The sequence below is a fragment of the Prinia subflava genome, chromosome 2, assembly GCF_021018805.1.
Source record: "Prinia subflava isolate CZ2003 ecotype Zambia chromosome 2, Cam_Psub_1.2, whole genome shotgun sequence".
In the NCBI taxonomy this organism is placed as follows: Eukaryota; Metazoa; Chordata; class Aves; order Passeriformes; family Cisticolidae; genus Prinia; species Prinia subflava.
This window is the reverse complement of record NC_086248.1, coordinates 30,240,875-30,263,760: the sequence shown is the minus strand read 5'-3', so window position 1 is coordinate 30,263,760 and position 22,886 is coordinate 30,240,875. Positions and strand designations below refer to the sequence as shown.

At 37.2% G+C, this 22,886-nt stretch overlaps 1 protein-coding gene across 2 annotated transcripts in view; it reads right to left on the bottom strand.

Annotated features, from left to right (window-relative positions):
* KCNQ5 (potassium voltage-gated channel subfamily Q member 5) overlaps nt 1-22,886 on the bottom strand; it is a 280,362-nt gene that overhangs the window by 241,219 nt on the left and 16,257 nt on the right. The gene's annotated exons all lie outside the window — the stretch shown is intronic.

Here is a 22,886-nt window from a genome sequence, read left to right as displayed (position 1 = left end):
TTCCAAGGATGGGGCATCTACCACTCCTCTGTGCAACCTCTTCCAGTGTTTCATCACTTGCATCATAAAAGAATTATTCTTTATATCTAGTCTGAATCTACAGTCTTTTAGTTTAAAATCATTATCTGTTGTCCTATCACAGAAGTCCCTATTAAGAGTCATTACTGATAAACTACTAAAAATCATTACTGATAAGCACATCAACAGATCTCCATGAGAAAAAGGAGGTGACAGTTCCCATGAAACATAATCACATGTATGAAATGCTGAGGTACACAGAAGAGATGGAGATCCTCCCTCAAAATGCTTTCCAAATTTGTAGCTTGAAGTTCACTCAAGGAAAATAAAAGGATACAAGTGTGACTAACCAGCAACAAACCACTTCTTAGTAACTTTCTGAATCTACAATCAACCACACTGTATGATTAAAAATGACCAAATCTAGTCATTACAAGCCAATATTTATAATGCTATGGTTAGAGAGCCCAAAAAAAGACTTACCAAACTTTGAAATTTTAGAAACATCACAGACAGTGTGTTTAATAAATATATGCATACACAAGGGAAATATTGTAGGTAAAACCTGAAAAAATGTAAAAGCAAGCTAATATATCAAAAGTATATAGAAAACATGGTTACTTCAGAGAAAAAAAAATAAAAGAAAAAATCAACATTTAACCAGTGATAATTGTAATCTTTATAAAAGATAAGGTTCTTGATGAAAATATGGGGAAAAAAAAGTCTGTTTGCAGTTATACCATTCTAAGCAAAAATACTGCTTTGAAAAGCAAAATCTGAAGCATTAATTTAGAGGTATAAAACTCATCACTTTTGGTATGTGACCATGTTGTATGTAGCCTGAGCATGTCCTCTAACTAGAATTTTTCTTTGTCTGTGTGGTGGTAGTTCCTTAAAACAAAAGATTATCATCAACACACAGTCTTTATTACTGCACTGGCTATTGTGTGCGGGTATTTTCCATCCTCCTTTGGATAAAGGAGGGGGAAGAGAGGAAGAAAAAGAAAAAAAAAACCTATTTTGACTGTTTGCCTTCAGAGAAATGTGCACTCCAGATTGGACAGTGAACTCAGAGTTGTTTTGATTGTAATACTTAATTCATTAGTAATGGAAAAACTTCACATCATAGTGAAGGAATAATCTGGTGAATTTCTCAACTTGTAGGACATTGTTTTTGATAATTTGCCAGGCAGAGCAGAAGATTTATTACGCAGAGGATGCCAAAATGGCAAAAGGCTTCTCACGCTGTAGGGCCCCAAAACAATTGTTTTATGGAACTGAATTTACTGGTTCTTATGCTTTACAGCCCTATATTGCCACGCAAAAAAGCCCATTCAGTCTGCTGCAGGTCTTGCACTGCATCTCAGCAGGTTGAAAAACCAGCTGGGACATTTCATTTTGTTCTTTCAGGCCACCAAATCACCTTTTAGTTCAATACATGTCCCGACACTTCTGTAAGCCAGATGGCCAGGAGTTCAACATGCACTTTTGCTATTACTGTTTTGTTACTTTGTTATGAGGAAAAATAAATATATTTCTCTTTAAAGGTAGATTAGTTTCACTGTCTTTGGATGTAGTACAGGTGATATACCTATGTTTAGTTTTATACTAAATTTATTTTAAAAATTCGGATATTTGCTGTAAAATATATGCATTTGTCATAAAAGAAGGCAGTTGTCTTTATTTTGACTTCAAATTTCTCCTTGTAATTATAAACAGAACAAAACGCTTTTTTTAAAAAAACACCAATTTTTATACATATGTAGTTTAGGTCTAATTTGTTGTCAAAATATTTCTGGGGTGAAAGAAAAATCCCAGTTCTAAAAATATCCAATATACCATCTAATGCTAACAGGAAAACACACATTTTTTTAGTTTGTCAGGGACACAGCACCATGAGTAAGAAGCAGATCTGACACCAATGGGAAAAGATAAAACACACAAAATTTGTCTCTTAACCATAGGAATATACCTAAAGTGACATATCTCTACTCTCACTTGTAAGTTTACAAGTGTATAGCTATTTTCCCTAGTTCTTGTACAGTAGTCCCTGATGCCTCTTTTTTTTCAGTTAAGAAAAAAAAATGTAGATGCTGAAATACAGCATATAAACTTCAAGCCCAGAATGTTGTCATGGTTACTCTGAGACCTCTTAGTATAGAAAGTATCTCACAGGTAATTTTCATTTTTGTTTTAAAAATTATTCATTTGTTTACAAAGTTAAAATTCCTTACTACTGAATGCTTGGGTGCCAATACATCCATAATTTAGTGGCTACTGTTTTTCCAAGTAATTTAGTTTTAATGGCCCATGCGCAGTGGAAAATGTGGTATCATAAGGGTTTCCAGAGCAATTTCAAGAAAGATACAGCAAAGTGTTTTGTCTTGATAAATCAGACAAACCAGCCACAGCATACCACCTTCCAAATATGCGGCTTCACAGATGAATTATATGTTCATTTTACTCCAATGCTTTAGCTAAAGGCTGGTTTATTTATTTATTCTGGAGATATTTCCTTATGCTATTGCAGTTAAGCACTTGCCAGCAATTTTATTTTTAGACTATGCACTTTGGTGGTAAAAACTAAGAAATAGCAATGTTTCACACTGAAATCTTGATTTGTATTGTTTTGAAAGGATACTTCTTTTCTGAAAACATCTACCCTTCAAACATATTTAAGAGTTTGAAGATCTTCAATGTAAGGATGGAATGTGCAGGTCATATTTCATGTGTGCCTGTGAAAGAAGGAGAATTTACATGTGTAAACAGGAGTTGGTAAAAGATTTTCATAAAATTCTCAGCAGCAGGCAAAACTGTTTATTTAAAATAATGTTTGTGTACTCCAGCTCAGCAACTGATGCAAAGCAATACAAATTTTTACAAACACAGTTAACCTCAAATTTTACAAGCATGTTAATGTTCTAGCAGTTCAAGTATGTTACTGAAAATGTGAGCTGACTTCAAGCATTGCTTTGGGTGGCTTTGTTCAACATATTTTTGGCCAATTTTAACACAGGATCTCCATTCTGACAAGATTAAAATTCATGGTGTGCATGTCTTGATAGGGAATCAAATGTTTTAGGGAACTAGTCTTGTATAAAACTGGCCAGAAGGTTAGGTAATGATGTTACCACCTATTATACAGGAGTTAGTTTTCTGTGTGAGCAGCAGCAACAACTGAGAGAAATCTTAGCCAGTGCCCTTGGAGGAGGAAAGCTCTTTGAGTGCATCTCTGGGTTCCAGTTTAACCCAGCTGCTTCCTGTTGACAATGTTCACTCACATATCCACAACGAGTCTGTTTAAATGTGCATTTAGAAAGCACCTTTCTGAAGATCAAAGGAAGGAAAAAAGGAAAAGAAAAAGAAGGACTGAGGTAAAAGGCAAGGGAAAATGAGATTCAAGTCAGCAGACAGATGGAAAGGAGGTAATTCAAATTAATTATTATCCATTAACTACCTGATATGCTGCAAACACAGTCGCAGTGACCCAACTTGTTCCCAACTCTACAGTCTTATATTCTCTTGGCAAGGATAAATGGTAAAATGAGGAACAGGATAAAAGCAGGTAAAATTAAAGCAAATAAGCAGGCTTCCATCTCCCTCAGCAATGTAAGGATGAAGACAAGTGCAATTCACCACACCTATGTTTAATTTATGCATGCAAGCAAGCAAGGTTGCAGGGAGAAAACTTGCATCTCCTTGTCCAGAAGCAAATGGCTCTCCTCATATCTCCTGAACCAAGCAGACCTTGAATCTTCTATTACATTTTACCTGAGGTGATTCTTAGTCAAGAATTAGTAATAAAATTTAATATGTGCCCGGGCCAGAACTCCATAAGCTTTCATGACATGAACTAGTGGATTCTCTTCAGCATTTCCTGATACTTGCCTCTGCATTGGTCCCCTAACCCGTATTTCCCCACAGAGCTGCACATCCCTGTCCCAGCAAAAAAGGCAGCAGGCCCCTTCTGCCAGCACTGAAATGTTTAATTTTCAATTTTAATTTCGTGTCAGGCCAGGAGAAGCCTTCTGATTGCTTCTGCTTGCTACTGCCTTGGCATGGTGGCAAACAGAAGTCAACCAGCTGAAGCAGGGTCAGTCAGACTGGACAGAGACAGCCATGCAGGCATGGGAGCATCTGGCTTTTACTAAACCCTTACTCAGTCTAATTCCTATAAATGAAGAGCAAAGCGACTTTATCTTAATGAGGGCACAGTCTAATTTAGGTGGGGACTACGTACGCACAATGTATGCTCATTGTTTTAAATTATTTAAGTCACTAAGTGATTGAATTTATTTTGTTAATTGGTTTCTAGAGGGCCGGTATCATGCGTCACACATGCCCAGGGGAGGAAAGGCAGGGGCTCAAAATCCAGTTAAATAAATCAGCCTCGACCCTGATACAGACTTTAGATTTGAAGGAAAGGCAACATGCCACCCTAAGAAACATGAAGAAAAAAGCTGTCGTGGCACAGGAAGTCCAGGAAAGGGAAAGGGAAAGAAATCAAGCCAACCTCATAACATCACTGCACTATTAATTAATTAAGAAACAGAGCCAAAGTAGACATGTGCAAATGCCATTGGCATCCCCTCTACCATACCCCGACTCGAAGATCTGTGGACAGGTTACAGATCCCTTTATCACTGATTATCTCATGATGGACCAAAATAAAGTTACTTTTAGTAATTCATTTTAGAGGGAGAACTCCAGGTGTGAACAACATTTCACAGCTGTGTCCTAGCTGAGAAGCAAATACCTAAAGGCAATCTGTGCACAAGCTCTAGGCTGTGGAAGGGCAGGACAATCTTCACAAAAGGGGTGAGGGAAGAGACACCTTACTTGCACATCCTTTTTGGATCCTTTCCCAAAGACCAGACCCATCTATAACTGCAAACCTCTGCTCTAAAGCAACCCTGACAGTTTCTTTCCCAGTTCCTTACTTTATTTCTGGTAGCTAAATGTAAACAAAATCATCTGTTTCCTCTTTCATTCTTTTGTTTGGTTGGTTGTTTTTCTTTAAGTATGACAGAATGTTTTGAATTATGTTTTTCTAAATAATTCAGGTGAAAGGAAACACATGGCTAAAAAAAACCTCAGCTAGTATGTCCCACAACTAAAAAATATGACTGAAAACTCATTATTGAGACATGGTGATGAACATCAGGCAAATCTGAGATCAGGGAATGACAGTGGCTCAAGCTATAATTAGAAAAGAGAAAGTGCATTCACTGTCCTTAAGTTTATGCTGTCTTATAACCAAGCCATATGTAAAACAACATACATATGAATTCATCATTTCTGAATATAGAAACAGACAGTGAAATGTTCAGGACTGTTCACACATTATCACAATTCACAGGCATCTCTAGTCCTGAAAACATTTGTCTCCCCCTACTCAATATATCTTTTCTAAAATGAAAGAATAGAAATAAACAACTCTAAAGGAAAGTGCATAAAATATAATCTGAACATCTTCCTTATAGGTTTGCTACATCACATTTTATGGAAGCATTTCCCTCCAAAAAATAAAAATCTCAGTCCACTAAGCTTTTCACAAGTTTTTACCATTCACCACAGAGAAAGCCCACGCTTTCAATCCACTCTTCCAAAGCTCTCACTTCATTACCCACCTCTCAGCACAGTTTCCCAAGTGGTACTCCAGCTGTAGATATTCTCTGAGAGCACGACATCAAAAATTTACACTTCCTTTAGCTAGAGCATTTATTTATTTTTCAATATAACTTCACATTTAAGAACTCCAGACTGTTTACTGAGTAATCAAATATTAATCTTCTTCCTAAAAATAATTCCCATAAAGTCTTAGAAATTTGAAGCAAATATATTTATCCATAAAGAAGACAGAGATAAGGAAAACACAGTTCTTCAAACAAACTTGAGTAAGCTGAAAAACTCAAAGCTACAGATTGCAAATAATTAAAGCTCAGTCCTGCAAAGTCAGTCACAGAAGCATCCTTACTCTCACACTTCCCTCTAATTTGAAAAAAAAAATGTAATTTGATCTGGGAACTCCAAGCTTTGAGTCATTAACACTAAAAAGTCTTTTCTATGGATGCACTTAATTGTGCACAGAGTGCACAATGAACAAAACACAAAGTAGCTCAATTACTGAACTGAAAGAACTTAATACAAAGCTTCATTCATGGTTTTTTTTCCTACACCATCAAACCCGATAATTATACTGTATTTTAAATAGCATTTCAGTCCCTATTATTAGTATTAAGTGCAATTTTTGAAACCTGGTGTGGATTAATACTGAACTAAAACCTTCTCCATATGATGCCCAACATTTGCTTTGCAAATAAAAATCTTGGCATCCTGAATTCTCACTGGTCCTCCCATGCTGCAGATTCAATCGATTAAAACATGAGAGTACAAGTGGTGAAATCTCTCTCCAAGCTGCAGGCAGTAAGGTGCTGACTTCAATCCCAAATGAAAATGAGAGAAAAATACCACATCTCCTTGTCTTCAGTATCAAGTTTGAATGTTTTGCTTTTTTTGGAATGTCATCCTCAAAATGCCTGAGGTCTCTATGTATTTTCAGGCTACCTACCCCTCGTTGCCTGTCCTTCAGGGAGATGCAGCACAGTGAAACTGCTGTGAGTCCTGCTTCTACAGCCCTTGGAAGTTTTACTTGCAAACAAAGGCGGTGCTGACTCTGCAGCTGTAGAGCTGACTGAGAGCTTAAATTTCTGAGCATTTAGCTCTGGTTTACCTTTAAACAGCAAAAAGGGGAAAGAGCAGTAAAGGAATGCAGAGTCTCATTATGTCCTAAATCGAGGTACATACAGCAAATGCAGAGGAACAACTTCACCAAACGACCAAAAGAGCCCAAATACACACTCCAGCCATTTCCTCTGTTGTTTCAGGAGCTCTCCTGTGGGTGTCTGTGAAGAACAGTAGTTGGGCAAGCTCCCCAGGCTCCCCAGGTGAAAGCTGGGCCCACCAGACAGGAGTATAGCTCCAGGAGAGGGAATACGGCACTGGAAGCTGCAAGGGAGGATAAGGGGCGCAATGGCCACAGGATGGGCCTAGCACCCCTCGCACTTGGAACATGAGCTGCAAGTTATCTGTCTCACTGGAGCTGAGGGGATAGCTTGCTGCTGACACTGAGACTGAATTACTGCTGTGATAACTCAGGGGCTGCTGCTCTACAGGCAAAATTCAGGTCGCTTCTGAGGCTGCCATGGCATTCACAGCGCATTCAAGCAATGCAAAAATGTATATCCACACATCATGTATCAGGAGTGTGAAATTCTCCTGATCAGAAGGAAGAGACCTGGGGACTTGCAGTTTCAACCAAACTTCATGTATGTCAGCCAGCAGAAACAAAACAAGAAAAATCTCTTTAGAGGAAGTGAACCGCAAAACAGATCTTGTAAAACATTATCCTCCACAAATTATTTGCATAGTTGCAAATGTTATATTTCACTTCTCCTTTAGAAGCTGTAAAATATTTTACTAAACAAATATTCTCAGATTTCATAACATTAAATACCTTCTTTTTCTGATAATGCAGGAAAAAAACACTGTACAATTTGTTTTAGCAGAAACATAAGGTAAAGCATAGAAGAATCAGAACTATAACAAAGGTATAAATGCTATTTTAAAAAGCTATTTTTAGATAAAAATCTATTAGCTGAAAAAATGGATCTTGCACAAAACACAGAAGAAACCTCAATTAAAATTTGCTTTAGCATGCAAAATTATTAACTATATTTCTGTAAGTTCAGAGACCTTTCTGTCCTTCAGAATTTTTCTTTCAAATTCTGAAATTATTTACTAAACTAGAATACTCTTATGATCATCTGTGGTGAGAATCCATTCTACTTTCTCTTCTCATCCAGTCACCAGTCTCATGAGAGGACTCCTTCAGCATGGCAAGCTGGTAATACGAACTAGGACTTCACATCCTTTCCTCATTTTCCCAACCTTTCCAAAGATCTCACCATTTAAAAGGAGTTAATATTTCCTAAATCATAGCTTGTAAATCAGAGAACACACTTTTGTGTGGGTTTAGATACAGTTAAAGAAAGCTTTCACAAAGGCTGCACCATGACAAATGCTACAAATCCACCCTGAAAATGCACAAAGAGCAGCTGATGCATGTGCCTGCGCACCCCCACCCACAAACACAGAGTGAGACTTAAGCAATGACATAAACATGAGAAACAAAAGAGAATTAGGCTGTCTGGATGCCTAGACTAGAGAGATTTATCCCAATTTCGTTTCCATGCTGTACAACATACCAGACAGGAAATCTCCCCCACTAAGCAGCAAGGTAAATTGACAGAGCAGAATACAGAGACATGCTACAGTTACTTAATCATTTATCACAGTTACTTAACAGTTTATCACCACAACATGTAGGTGATAGTCTTTCAATTTTATTAATTCTATAAAGTACATACAGCTTTTGAGCAGAGATCACCTCTAAAGCTCTTAGTGAGGTATCAGACCTCTCAATTTGAAAATGTCAGGCTTCATCCATACTCAAAACCATAACATACTGATGATTAAAACTCCTAATTATTACATGGCAGTGGTACTTTTGTAGCCCTCACAGGTTATCATGATATGACTGCTCATGACACGACTCTTGGTTCAGTCTTTAATGGCAAATCTTTCCAACACGGCTTTTTAAGGTAGGGAAGCACGCAATTTAATGGTACAGCTCCAATCCAAGGGGAAAGAAAAGAAACAAGAAAGTGATTATGCCGAGCACTTAATTTTTTTAGATTGACTACACACATGTTAAAAAGTCACTAACAAGGAAGAAGAAAAATCCCTCAGAGCAGCATTCACCCCTACAACATTTGAAAGACTGTCTATGGGTACAGAAACTCTTCGCTGTGACTTGCACCTCCTTAAATTATTTTGCTCTGGTTTACACTGATCCAGAACTAAGATGACAAGAAAACTAGTCTTCCTATAGGAAATGGCACTGGTGGCATTGGCTATTAGTGGACAGGTAAACTACATTAACTAAATGAGTTTTTAAAAGCACATAATTTTCTTAAAATATATATATATATAATACATCCTAGTTTTCAAAGGAACATGAAGTTTCATGCTCTACAAGAATTTCTTAAAAATGCAGGGAACATCAACAATTTCAAGAATCCTGATCAAAATGTGAATTAATATTTTCTCATTGCTTAACATGATCTTTCATTGCTGAAAGGATATCTTAATAATCGGGCTATGATAATTTCTTTGTGCAAATGCAATCAAGCTGGAAAAAGTACAAAGATGAGGAAAACAATATTTTCTCGCCATTACTTTGGTGGTAGAGATAAAAGAACAAATAAAAATATTTATCTTTGGATACATTTAGCCCATTGTGTGTTATTATTGAAAGCCATTTTGTAAAAGATATTTTTATAACCTTACAATATTTATTCAGTAAGACAAGTTTTAAAGTGATAGGTAACACTGATTTTTAAATAGTATCAGTTTTTAATTCTACTGTAATTTGAATGCGTTTTTTATGGTCTTTAGCATCCCAGCACCCAAAACCTTATGGTATGGGGCAAATAACATGATTAAGATTTATGTAATTCAGCCCTTCTATTTTTTCCCAGAACATGAAATGTGTGTGCACTGTCATTTGTTTACTTTCATTATGTACAGCCTCTGCATGGAACTACATGTTTTTCCATAAGGTGAAAGCCAGTGTCTTGAGCCTAAGTTAGATGACGTGAACACATCAATTTGCTGGATGCTTCTCCTAACTACATTGTAAATACTGGAATTTTCTCTTTTTATTTGGCATGGCCTCGACTCCTATTTCCTTTTTCCTGGTGAGATTTGTGTTGTGGGATCTGCTAGGACAAAAGGGGAACAAATACCTTGTCTCAGAGAGAACTAAACTGGAGTTGAAAGCCAACCACTGGATGTCACCTTGACAACTTGCTGACAAGGTATAACGAGTGGGCTACGCAAGACCAAAAGGCTAGAGCCAAGAGTTCCAAGGTGCAGGAGGACAAAGCTTAGGGTAGGAATACCTGGCACAGCAGGGCCAGCGTGGCCAATGACTACTCTCTGCCTGGATGGCACCTGTGGCTCCAGGTATTTTTCAACACCTGAGAATGTCATATTTAATCAACGACAGCTTTCTTATATTGAAAAGTAATTGTTTCAGTAATATCGAAGGAGCACGAAACACAAGGTCTGTTTTTAAATCCATTGCCAATCTGTTCCATTCAATGGTTTGGAATACAGTATCAAGCTCAAATTTAGCAGATGCTGAACAAATTAGCAGGAGGTACTTCAAAACCCTTGTTTTATTTTTTGAGGTAGGGCTCACCACTGCTGAACAAATGTGCTTCCAGAGGTACAGGACTGGCAGACACACTCACAGTGCCACTAACACCCAAATTACATCACCAGTCACTGCTTCCAATTGTTGATAAACACTACTACACTTAATGAGCTGCAGAGAAGGGCTCACGCAGCCACACAGCAAATAAGCTGAGAGGGGGCAATCAGCTGCCATGGTCTTTGACAGTAACCTTCTTTTGTTCTCTTGGCCAGGGACAGGCTGAGTTTGCCTGACCTTTACGCCGTTCTCCAGCAATGCATTCTGCGCCCTTTGTCTGCTCATCATCAAGGCAGCAGTCATGCTGCTGTCTCTCCAAGGAGCATGAAGGGACTGTGAATCACATTACAAATCATAGCAGGTACCCATTTTAATGCAAGGCTCTAAGTCCACTTTGTGCAAGCAGGAGCTATCTGATCCAGACCTTAGGCTGGGGCTCACATCAGCTTTTCCTCAGCAAGGGCTCTTTCACAGTGCTTACAAACACTTGCTGTCTGTCATCAAAGCGATCATAAACGTGTGGAGTTCTCTGACCACAGGATAACTACCTCCATGCCTACTTATGTTAAATGACCTTCTCTAATTTCTTCTGTAGTATTTAGACAATCCTGCAGCAGATACCTGGGATTCAATGGACACTCACAAAACCCATACAGCAGGTATCTTCTCTTATCATAAGCTATGTAAATCTTATAGAAGTCAGCATCACTGCCACCAATGGCACTAAATGGCATGCAAAAAACCCAAGCATCGCCTCCCGATGCTAAAGTACCCTGGAAATAGGGCAGACAGAAAAATATGACAGTCATTAGGAAGAGAAAGAGATGTCCTTGGTTAATATAATAAAGAAAAAAAAAAAAAAAGCCAGGGAGGCAGAAACAGCAGTAACTGTGGGAGAAGTGAAGGCATTTAGATATGCCTACAGAAAAAAATGTGTTGACTATTAAAACAAGGTTGCAAATAGGAGTGAGCATTGAAAAAAATGGATATGATCTTGTGGTTCCTGTTTAGAAAACATAAAATTCAACACGGTGCTTTCTGGGCATGAAAGTGCAAGACTTAAACCAACTGCTTCAGAAGCAAAAACATGTCTAGAATAGGTAAAGATTTACACTATGAAAAATTGTAGACTACACTCAAAAAGGTCTGAAATGTTACAGACTTTACTGTCTTCAGGAAAAGCAGCCACTTAGGAGAAGTAGCAGGAAAAAATCCCACCAGCAAGCAAGAAAGGTGAGGTGCATTGTGCTGCACCAGCCAGCACAGATCAGGGCTTCCTGTTGATACAGCAGTGAAATAAAACCAAGCCAATGCACACCACACAAGACTCTGCCTCAGCACAGCTATTTGCTAGTTATCAATTCACAAGTTTTTTTTAAGCCAGCATGTCATGTACCAATAGCACACACCTGCTCTCTCAGATATCCACTGTTCTCATACCTGATCTTCAACTGCTGTAATTGGAACAAACATTATGTTTTTAATCAAGCTGACCTTCTTTTCCTTAATGTTTTTCCATATTAGGCATGCTTAGAGCTTCGAGCCAAATCTGCAGTCTCAGTTCAAACCTTTAAATGGTTTTAGCCATTACCTAATAGAGACTCACAGTCCCACTCAACTCCTGGGGTTCTGTTGATTATTCTGAAACAAGTTCTTTGATCAAGTTTGCCAAAGGAACAGAATAGCCAAGAAAAATAAAACTGAAAGTCTGTCATATATTCAACGTGAGCAGATCTTGATTATTGCAAAATACACTATGTCACAAAGCATAATTTTTTCTCTGACATTGCCTAACATTACATTTTTTAGACATACATATATGTATCAAATAATATCTGGCTTTTTTGAATGGATCTTTTTGCATCTGAGACCCATGCCCCAAAGAGACATAAATTATATCCAAGCACTATGCAACAGTCTGTCCATTTTCTTCGATTTACAATTTTTAAATCAAAATCTCCATAATCCCCACTGATGAACATGTAATAAACTAGATTATCTGAACAGTGGTTCTGGTATACACTTTTCAGATATTAAAAACATAAGGATTGCAAATATTTCAGCATACAGAATTTAGTTATTTAAAAATTGAGTTCAAACTTACACACTCCTAACAACTGATTTACCTTGAGGTGCTTGATAGCAAAGATTTTCTTCTATGTCATTATTCTTGTAGGTCAGAATCTGGACTTCTCCAATGCTCCACAGCAATTATCCTTCTACAAATGAGTAATAATTGAAAGAGTTTCACCTTAAGGAAGTTCATTTTTGGTCCTCACATTAGAATTTCGGTTCAGGTCCCTCAGCACTCCACTCTGTTGAGAGACCTATGAACCTCAGCTTTAGAGCAATGGGAACAACTTGTTTCATCTTTTATGGTACACAAATTGTCATCTTTGGCCCTTGATTACTCCAAAGGTGTCTTACTGCTACAGAGGTTCCAAGGGAACTAACAGAGAACACCACCAAATCCCTTCCTCAAAAATCTGCATTTTGGTGAGACAAGCTTGCAAAAACCTACAAGAAAGGTCCTCCACACAGCCTGCCTCAGCAATGCACAGAAATTCATACACTAATTACCCCTTTGCCTTTCATTGTCAGCACTCATTGCAATTAAAATCAAATACCTTGTTTCAAATTTGTCACCACTTCCCTCTCTACAACACATCCAGACAGGAGCATTTCTGTCCATATTGCATAGACAGGGAAACTGAACTTGCAAATAAAATATATTCTAACAAAATTATCCATAAGATCATATTTTGGTGTGTTAAGACAGCCAAATTCTCATATCTGTCTGGTTTTCCAGCTTCCTTAAATCCCAGGTTTTTTTATTCTAAGAAATAATTGACAGCTGCCCCACAATTCTTCATATTTGTTTTCATCTTAAATTGCATTACAAGTCCACATTATTAAAAAAAAAAAAGCCTGAAAATGTCTAGAGATAAAAGCATATAAATTTTTAACTGCAATATAAATTATATTGGTATATGTTTACAAGATTTAAAATATTATAAAGCAAATCAGCTAAATTCCAGGGTTTTTTTACTTTACAGATGTAGATAGAAATGAGTTACATTCATTCACAATATACCTTTTCATGTTTTTATCAAATTTCATCCAGATAACCATTTTTATACCTTGCCTCTTGTACTTCATATCTTTAGGAAGAACCATTATTAATCGCATTTTTGCTGGCACCAAAACAGCTCTTACTCTGTAACTTGTGGAAAAGTGGCTTCGTTCCCATTTCTAATTTCAGAGTGGAACTGATTATGACTGGGTTATGAACCCATATCCTACAGAGAGCCAATAAAAACATAAATAGGAAAAAAAGTTTTTATAAAGAACTTTATAATAATATTTTTAATAGAATTCTGTTGGCATCTGAAATTCTGCTACAATGTTTACAACTCTACAAATCTTAGAAACCTAAAAGGGACACAGGCTTTAACTTCTTGCACATCTGCTTCTGATAAAAGATACAGCAGTTACTTAAGTCTTTCAGAAACTCTTCTTATCTTTCAAAGATTATGAGTATCTAGAAAAAAAAATCTTAATTAAAAAAATGATGCTCTGTCAATTTATTTTCTTTGCTATGTTTAAAATGCTAGGAACTAGCTTGTTAAAATGATAATATTCCATTATAAAATTGACAAGAATATGCAGAATAAAAAGGAATTCTAGGCATTTGGTCTTGGTTGTTTGTTTTTCTTCTTTATTTTAGACATGCAATGATGTTCTTTCTTTAGTAGAGGAAAAAAACCCAAACACAAAAAACAACCAAAACCAGTTCAAGCACCCTCTTTCCAAGAGTCTCCTTTCCATCCAAGCCTTTCAGTGACCTTTTCTTGGAAACAAACCAGCAGTTCAGTTTTCTTATAACTTTGTTTTTTAACATATCTGCCCAAAACTTTTAGCCATCCTGCCACATAGTAACGAATGAAATATTGATAATTTTGTTGGTTTGGGTGGGTTTTTTTGATGGATACACACCCAGAAACAAGTATGATCTAATTCATTTGACACAGACAAACTTTAGCCATTGGTGACATTCAAACAAGGAACCTGAAAGGGGCAGTGCCTTTGTCACCAGTTCCCACAGCACTCACCACAAGTAGATGTAATGGCAGTCAAAGGCACGGGGTGGCATGCAGCAAAACTTTTGCTGCTTTTTGAATTTCAGAAAAATGAATTAAGCCAACCAAGCCTTGCATTTAAATTACCTCCCAAATTTAGAATTAATTTATACATAAACACAGTCTGTGCTCACATATACTCAATCTCTACATTCCTGCTAATCAACTAGCCTGTGAACCTAACCTTGAGCAGGTTGTTTCTGAGGCATTTGGTCATTCTGGATTATTGATGCATGCCTCTTGCTTCACACCAATAATTTTAATCCCATCCATGACTTTTATATGTATTTCTGTAAAGCTCTCATTAATTAACAAAGAGTTTCATTTTGAATCTACTGGAGTTAAATTTGGCAGAGAACAAAAATGGTAGAGAAAAAGTATTTCTCAATTACACCTACAAATCAGCAGTAGAAAAATGAAGAGGCTTTAAAATCATCACTCTGGTGAAAGCTGCAAAATTAAAAACAAAGCCACTTTTATTGGAAACTTTTTTGTCACAATAAGTGATTTTTCTTCACCTCCCACATTCTGATGAGACTATATTAATTAACATGAACAGCCCTGAAGAAAATTTTACTGAGAGATATGATTACATGTTATTCTCCTGAAGCAGGATATTGCATTTTCTGTGTAGTACAGATAGCAAAGTCACTCTAAAACACCTGATACTAAAACACACTGACTTAAAGCTGAAATAGTTTGCTCCAAACCAAATTTATTTAGCAGTGTTCAAACACTACCAACTAAACTGTTTTTCTGCAGAACAGTTACCCAAGGGAAAGTCTCTCTTTTAGACTAAAAAAGACTAATTGTCCAAGGCAAAAAAATAAGATACTATTCTTTTGCTGGAAAGACAAAAGTGCAGAAAAGAAAAACCTAAAAGTGTTCTTGTATTATAAAAACCAGTAAATATATTTAGTGATTTTTTTCCACACAGTCTCAAGTATTTTTTAAACCTAATTTAATGTACTTCTCATAGCATGGTTGCATCAGCGCCCTAAGGAGTTAGAGCATTTCTGGATGCTTCTGAAGGTGCAAAGCCCCTTTCCTGCACGGCTCCTCCACCCACCTCATCCACCCAGCCTCATCCAAGTGGTGTCCTGCACTCTGCTTTCTTGGCAGCCCCTCCCTGTTTATTCAGTCCTTGCAGCCCCCAGTTCATTCAGAGAGTTTTCCCTCAATAACAGTTCCAAATGCTCACTACTACTTAGAAAGCACTGTAATTGCTTAACATCAACATCTCTCTGGGCTAGTAAAAGAAAGAGGTTGGGATTTTGATCTTCATATAATCATCTTTTTAGTCCCTAAGGATTAAATTACAGATGTGGGGGTACTTAATATTTACCTTCCTTGGAGAACTATCTCATTCAAAGGAAATGCTGTTCTTGTTCACAGCTAAAAGACCCTGGGTGAAACCTAAGTGTCAAACCAACTTTAATATGCTGTGATTTGCATTTTGTTTAGGTTAACTTTTGAGAGAGAGGACTCTTCTTTTGGAGGAGCACAGTGCATGTTTATGGCACAAGAAAATCAGTGTTACTAGAGCCATTCATTCAAATCAGTTATCCCTGGAGCAACTCTTTGTTTATTCTAAAAACCACACCATATAGTCTCAAACTGACACTGTTTGCTTCTGGGAATATGGTTAGTTTAGTCCTCCTCAGTAACAGATGAGATAGCAGTCAGAAAGGAGCTGGATTCTTCTGGAAACAAGAATTCTGCAGTCAGGTGGTTTGTGTGCCCATTCATCCACTCCAGGTTCCCCTAAAGTAATTTGGCTTTTCAGCTCAGTAGCTGATTCTAATCTGACGTGAGAGAGAAGAGAATTGACTAAAAATTCTGCCTTCTTACATATTTAATGAAAATAAATGACCTGGCAGAGGAAAGAAATTACGTGCAAATTTTGTGCCAAGGAAGGGTGCCACATGTACTCTGAGATTTTGGATAGTAGGTTATCAAGGCAATCCCAGCAACTCCATAGCAAACATTCCTCACAGACCAAACACAGAAACTTTAAAATGGTCTAGGTCAATTGGTTTCCAGCATGTTGCATATATTTATTCGAAACAAAACATTTGCATGCTTATTGAAACTAAAATATATTCAAGACCTGGAGTGGACATAAAAATTCCCACAGAAATTAAAAAAAAAAAATCCACATAGTTTTCAATTCTTAATGTAATCTGCAGAAATATTAAACGCAGAATCTTTTCTAAATTATGTAATTTTGAAAAAGTCCATGGGAATGTGGTTGGATGTCCAAAGCTCCAGCTACCAAATTCATGGACATTTCTGCTTAGTGAGCTTCCCTTCAGCTTGCCTCCAGAGAGGTCCACTAAGGAAATATAGAAGTCAAATGGCAAACTGAAAGCACAAGAACCTGAGGAGGCGGACAGACAGCAGGACAGATTGGTGGGCAGGAGTGTGAAGCAAAGTGGTACAGAGTCATCACTCATCCGTGTTCCTTGCAACTAGAACTGCAGGATGACCAACAGCTTCCTGCTGCAATTCCTCATGGTTTCCCTCTAGAAACAACTATTAACTGAGATCAGTAAGGTTAGGAAGAACAGAAACAGCCAGACACACATACTATTTTCCCAGAACTCAGTGGTGAATAGCACTTTGAATTTTGGTATTTCATAGCATAAAATTAAAAACCACAATTTTTAAGTTATTTTTCTGATCTAAGAAATCCTCAATACTGTTACAGCAGCACCTGACAGGAAAAGATTGCCACATTTAAGAGTATATTTTTTCTATGAACATTTTTTTTTCCTATCAAGAGCACAGCTTCAACAAGCTCTTTCATGCTTCAAACTGTGTCTACTTAAAATGAATCATAAAAGATAGTGGTTGTTGTACTGGCTTCTCAAGCTGTCATTTTATGCCTCAAGCCTAATTTAAAAGAAGAAACAGCAGTGTGTAACATCAATTTGTCTTCAATTACTGGCTTGCTTCATTTGCATTCTCTCAACCAGGGGTTGTGAAATGTTAAACAACCTGAAGAATATTTCCAACTTGCAGAAACTTTGCTTTGAATTATTCTCTGATTAGTAGCATAATAACAGGGTTTCTTTATCTCAGAAGTATTTCAGGCACAGATAAAAATAAGAAGGTTAAAACATTACATCTTACTACCAAACACAAAAGTACTACTACACATATTATTTATCAGTCCAAACATTTGGTACATTCATATAAAATCCACAAACACTGGATTTAATATCTGCTCACTTTGATTAGAGGTCTTAAAAAAAAACATATCAAGATAGAAAAATCATAAGTAAAGATGAAGAAATGGATATGAAGGGAGTCACCTTTCTTTAATGTGTGCTGGGGGATTAAATACACTTCTAAAATATTACGTACAAGTATTAGGTACAAATATTACGTACAAGACATCAGGTAAAAGGAAGCAAAAAATACAAGGTTTGCCCAAAGAGGTGCTAGATGTCCTGTCCCTGGAAACATTCAAAGCCAGGTTCTCTGAGGAACCTGATTTAGGTGAAGATTGGACTGGGCATTGGACTGGATGATCTTTAAAGGCCTCTTCTGATCTGAACTATTCTAAGATGCTGTGATTCTGTATGAAGGACAAATATCTCCTTTTAGTTGGATTCTTCTGACTCTAGTGGGACGAAAGGAGATGCCTGGAACAGCTAGCACAATGACACTGCAGCTGGTTCATTAAAGGTTTCCAAGTATTAATCACTCCACAGCCCACAGCCATGTTTGCAGTCCTGAGGGATAAGACCTGGGCCCTTAATAACTGCAAAGGCTGAAGTGAGTCTCTTCTGTGTGTGCTGTGCAAGCCCAGGTTCGTGCTGCAGCCAGCAGGCTGTGGTTATTAGCTCTGCAACAGGGCACTGCTGCATGGTCCTCAGCTCCTTTACAGCAGACGCCCTGGAAAACACCAAGATTCAAACTGAAAGTATCACCAAAAACACAGAGTGAGTAAGAAAGGGAGAAAAGCATATTTACATAGATAACTTCAACGGTTTTAAGGCAGAGCATCCTTGCTCACCAAGTTTCAGAAGCCAGTCCAGAAATACTCACCAATTTTTTCACCATGATTTGTCTTTTCTGGAGGGCTGGAAATGGGTAATTAAAAGTTAAAGCTGGAGGTCAGCTTGCCAAACTCTATTAACAGCTTCTTATACTTTTAACCAGTATTCAGCAATACTTACACCCTGTCTCTCCACTCTTTCCTTCAGCTTCCCAACTCTACTTTGTACTTATAATACTGAATTGTGCTGCTTAGAGCACCAAGCAGAGGAAAGAAGCTCATCTCAAGAGGAACAGCCTCCCCATCTGTGAATTCCTCATGAAAAATGCAACAAGAAATCTCTAGTAGAAGTCTCACCTCTTTTCCACATTTTGGTCATCTGCAGAGAGAAGGAAGGGAGTTGAAGATAGAATAGCTGGTTGGGAAATTTTAGCAAATATTTCTCCTGAAGAAAACATACCAATTCACAAGTACTCAAACTTTCATCAAAGGAAATGATTGATTTTATTTCTGCTCCACAGGAACATTAAGAAGTCTGAAAAACCTTTGATTTCAGGTGAGACAGTCTTAGTGAAGTTAAACTCAGTATATTTTTTTAAAAAGCATGATGAGGCTAAACTGAAGCACAATATTTATCAAAGAGATATTTTTACATTTGATTTAGAAAAGAGGGAACACCAGGTCTTTACTGCAATTCAGGATGGAATTTTTTAACATTTTAACATTTTAACATTTTCACAAGATAAAGAGTATTCTCTTCCAGCTCTGACTGCCCATCACCCTCCATACGATGGTCTGTGGAGTTTTGAGTATGCCTATCCTGTACAGCCAAGGTGACCAGGAGGAGGTCTTGGGCACCACACTCCTGGACACTTCAGCTATTCAAGCCTCCAGCTCTGGTATGCTCTTTGTCTTCAGGAACAGTTTGCTCCCACAACCCCTCATTTTTGGGGAAAAGGACACCAGATGGATGAAGTGGCCACAGAACTTGTTCATGTGCTACTTAACAGTAAGTTATAAAACACATGATTTAAGTTTAGTGTAATAGAAAAACACCATTCTGATGGGCTGCAACAATTTTCCGATTATTTTGCATAGCTTGGACAAAACCCAAGGAAAATGTGCAAGGACCATCACCTGATGCTCAGAGGAGTACAAGATGCCAAGTACAAGACACGATAGATGCAGCCAGTCAATTCTGGTGCAAGTTGGACCTCAGTGATGTGGAAAGAGGAAAGCCCACATCATTTCACCTCAAGATCAGGAGCTGCTACTTTAACAACACGTTTATACACATATACACAAAAGCTGTAGAGTCCACCTAAAGGTGGGTCTGCAATTTGTTAGAAGTCGTTCACCTGATGGTGCTTCTGTATGCATTTAGCATGAGGAATAACCCAGCACATACATTAAATAACAGCTAAACATGCTCACACTGCACTGTGATGTTTTCCTTTTGACCCAGCAGCCGTACCTATCCTGCTGGGTGTGGCTGCTGGGTTAACATTACAGAAAGGAATAGAAAGCTTAAAGCATGGGAGAAATGTCAATGTTTTGAAAGCTTTGCTTTCAAGGGGATAAATGTTCATTCACATCAACATTAATTTTTAAAAATTACAGTGCATGTGTTTTAGAATGATATTTTTATAACATTTTAAAAAATAAGCCAAAAAATGCTCCAGCAATTTCCCCAAAATTTCAGTTTTGGCTTTATTTTTCTACTCTCTGGGTCTCCAATGTCACTTCATTTTTCTTCTACTGGAAATTTAAGATGTGTTCTATGTTATTTACTGGAGTTTTAGGGAACACATTTACTGTTATTATCTATCTAATTGCATTATAAAATGTACTTTAAATAAAAGAAAGTGAATAATAACACAGTTTTGCAATACGTGTAGATTAAACTGAGTATTTTAAATTTTAAGTTAAGTTTTACAGAAAAAAAGGAATCGAATGCAAAGGATTTTTAGTAGGGGAAATAAACATGACTCAAAAGACCCTCTATTGAAAAAAAAAAAAAAAAGAAGATGAGCAACGGGGAAAAGGCCTAACTAACCATAATTGTGAAAACATAGTGACCCAAACCTGGCATTCAAATCACTACAGACTAGACTGCCCACCCAGATTTGAAGTGATTACCATAACATCAGCAGGCCAGCAGCTTAGAGCACCAAAAAGCAAGCCTGGTCTCACACACAGGCACACCTCACAGACATTTACTGGTACCACCCAGAGAAAACCAGGCCTGCACTCAGCCAAGGGTAGCTGATGTGGGACATCACTTAAACAAAGCCAAGAAAACTGGGGCAGACCTAAAAAAAAAAAAACTAACTAAAGAAGATGAAGAGTATATTCTGAGTTTCTTTTAAAATGTGCATAATAAATGGATTTTTTTCCTTCAATCATTACATTCCACACACTTCTCTTAGGAGGCAAGATTTTCCATAAAAGGATGAATGTGATTTTGTGCTGTGGGAATTGATAGATTTCTTGTATTTCAAGGAAACCAATGCTATACACCACAGCACTTAATTTCTCCCTAAATTACTACCCATATGGATTTTACTCTGTTATTTACACACAAGCAATTAAGCACCTAATCGTATTTGATGCAGCTAAAAATTATCTGTTCAATAGAACCTTAGTCTTCAAAAGTACAGAAACCTTTTTTGGATACTTTTCCATTTTAGAAAGACAATTACAGTCAAACTGCTTTCCTTTCCTAGTGACAAATTCAAACAAAAGGTTTTGGAGCCAAAAATTAGCAGCAGTGAATAATGGCTGGAAGAAGCTGCTGGTTTCAGTCTTGTTTTCTATTGGTACCATGCACCCAACTGCAATACCAATAATCAACACACTTTTTAACAGGCTGGTCGTGCAAACCAGACTACATAAGCTACAGAAACAAAACTCACTTTCAACAGAAATGTCCCAGGACAAGGTTAGGGAAAACAGAAATTTGTGGAATGTAATGACCATGCTGGTTCTACATAACTGCTCCAAAGTTAGACACGACACTGACATTTCCAGGTATATTTCATATATAGTGACATTCCACGACACTGACATGTCCATTGGTATATTTCATATGCATCAAAGTTATAATTCCTAAAACTAAAACTAAAAAAAAAAACCTAAAAAAAAACCCAAAAACTAAAAACAAAACAAAACAAAACAAAAAAACAAACCACACAACAAAAAAAAACCAAAAAGAAAACAGGAAGAAAAAAAGGCAGCAGAATCTCAGAATTATGAAGCTCATCAGAACAAATACAATCACAATTCAAAGTTAAATGGCACTACTTTTTTTCCAAACAATTTTTAAACCCTCCCTTGTATTTCTGCATTTTGTGTGCCTGGAAAGTTGCACAAAACATGTTGCTTCAGGGCTGCACCTAATTATATTGGACATCCAGAAATAGGTGCATCTGACTCAGAATTTCTGCACGCCCTGCCAACCAATCAAACCATAAGAAATGCAAACTATGCTTAAATTAAGCAATAAAACACTGCAAGTTGCAAGTTGTAACATATATAGCGTACACCACACTGCAAGGAAGAACTCCACAACAGGAAACAGGTTCCAATACTGTATATTTGTATCCAGTACTGCTGAGAGAACCTTCACAACTGTGACTTTCCACAACTTGAGTCACACGATCAACTGTCCCACACTGAAAATTACAGAACAGGACTAAACATCAGATGAGGGTAAGTGCACTAAACCAGCAATACTTTTAATTACCAGCTGTTCACTCTCAACTTTTTAAACCTTTATAAATGCAAGGGTTTTTCATTTGATGACCATACCTCTCTGGACAATCTTCCAGACATTTAATTTCTTTAATGACAAACATAGAACTGGTACAAAACTAGACTTAAGTAGCAGTTCATGCTGAGAATTTGTCATTTTACCTTAAGGTAAAATTATAAGATTGGGCATTGTATTTTGCAGTGATCCAGGGCAGGTGGGAAATGGACCAAAGAGATGACCACAAAAACCTCATGCTTATTTGGGACTGTTCACTCAGAAACATCTCAAAGACAGCAGGTGCAGCTGAGCTGTTTTATTTTACTCTTTCACAATACAATGCAGGCAAGTTATGTAAATAACTGGACCAAATACGGTCCCAGAGATTTCAAAAGAAAATATATTTCCTCATGAGAATGTAAAGTATTTATTTTCATGCCTCAAGGGTATTATTAATAATTAGCAATTTACACAAATTTGCCAGAAAATGCACAAAAAACCAGTAGATTAATCCTCAGATATTTTCAACTTAAAAGCTAAAAAACAATCCTAACCATTAGAGAATGGTCTGAGAAGTATAAAGCAATTACAGTTATTGATAATCACTACATACACACGCAATGATATCAGCAA